The sequence below is a fragment of the Corvus brachyrhynchos genome, unplaced genomic scaffold (genome assembly GCF_000691975.1).
Source record: "Corvus brachyrhynchos isolate BGI_N302 unplaced genomic scaffold, ASM69197v1 scaffold544, whole genome shotgun sequence".
NCBI classification, from domain to species: domain Eukaryota; kingdom Metazoa; phylum Chordata; class Aves; order Passeriformes; family Corvidae; genus Corvus; species Corvus brachyrhynchos.
The window spans coordinates 2,089,802-2,091,826 of NW_008238325.1; positions in this window are offsets into that span (position 1 = coordinate 2,089,802).

The window sequence follows — 2,025 nt, forward strand, 5'->3', positions numbered from 1 at the left end:
GTGGGATTGCTGCTGCCACCACCGAGTCCTGTCCCTCACTGCTTCTCCCACCGTGGGTGAGCCTCTGCCCCTCAAGAGCGACCCTCGAACTGGCACATTTCAACCCCTGACCGCACTGGGAGGGAGCCTCACCCTCTGCTCGGTGCCTCGGGGGACCCCAAACCCCGACCCCGCTGGGAGGGAGCCTCTCCCGGCTGCCGCTGCCGCCCCAGGACACGGCACGGGACAGGTGAGAGCCGCGGAAACCCCAAACAACCCCCGCTCTCCTCCTCCTCCTCCTCTCTCCTCCCGGAGCTGCCCGGACCCCGTTGTTTTCTGCCGCTCTTTCGGGGTTTTTTTCTCCTCTTTAACCCAAAACCCCACACCCACGCGGTCATCCCGCTGTTCCCACGGCCGCGCTGAAGGGGGAATTGCCCGGCTGGGGAAAGGCGGCTGCTGGGATTCTGTTTGCCTTTGCTGGTGTTGTTTTTCTCGTTATGTATTCTCTTACTCCTTTTCCCAAACCTTTCCCTAATTCCAAAGTTACAACCACACGGAGGGAAGGGGGCGGTATTTCCCACGGCAGGAAGGTTCCCAGGAGGGCGGACAGGCGTCCTTCAAAGCAGGACACCAGGGAAGACCCGTGGCGAAGCTCGGGTGGGAAATGGGGCGGGATGAAAGCTGCAGGAACCCCAGGGCAGCAGAGCATCGCTCCTGGGCAGAGGGACGATCCCATTCCTTCAAATCCCCGCCCTGTGGAAGGCGGTGGGGAGCATCCAAAGGGAGTTTGTGTCCATCCCACTCCTGCCTGTCACGGCATTCCCGAACTTTTCCCTGTCAGCGCACAGGACCTGCCCCCACCTCCTGATTCCGTCCTCAGGGCCGCTCAGCACTTCCCGGGAAATGCGCTGCTCTCCAGACACGTCTCTCCCATTTTTTTCTATTTCCCTCCCTTTTGTCCATTTCCCTCCCATTTATCCCCCTTGTTCCCCATTTTCCCCTTTTTCTTTTTTCTCCCCCACGGGATAGGAAACCCATTCCCACCCCAAAAATTGACCTCAGTTCCCTGGCATGGATCTATCCACGGGAATTTTCTTCCCCTCGATTTTAAAGGCTTCTCATGCAGCCCCGACCCAGCGCTTCTGATAGAAGATGGAACGAGGAAAATGAACGCCCCAGTTCCAGCTCTGCTCTGGAATCCCACCATCGTTCCCAAATCTGCTGCTCTGCCTTTGTCTCCCAAACATCAATTCCATCCCGGGAAACAAAAGGCTGATAATATGATATGATATAATATGATATAATATGATATAATATGATTATATAATATGATATAATATGATATAATATGATTAATATATATTATAGATTAATATATTAATAATATAAAAGAATAATGAGTTATAGATTATGAATAATATATGTTAGTATATAAAATATAGAATACATTATAATAGAATATATCATAATATAATTAATAATAAATTATTAATATAATTAATATATAATAATATATTAATATAATTAATATATATGAGAATTAATATAGTAACAATATATAATATTGTTTTATAATATTAATATTATACTATATTAATATATAATAAATAATAATGTAATGTAATTTGTATACAATATATTAATAAATAATGATATTATTTATATATTATTATATCTTAATATGTAATATTTATAACACTATGTAATATTATATTATAATCATTATATATAATATATATCATATATATAATGATTTATATATATAATGATTATAATATAATTAATATTTAATATTAATTATAATTAATTAAGTATATTAATTGTATATTATAATATATTAATAATTATATTATATATTATATATTAATATATAATTATATTATGTATTATAATTCTATATATTATATATTAATTATATTAATTATGATTAATTATTAACAGTAATTATAATATATTATATCATGTTATATTATATATATAAAAATCATAATATAATATAATATATTATATTATATCATATTCATAAAAATCATAATATAATATAAT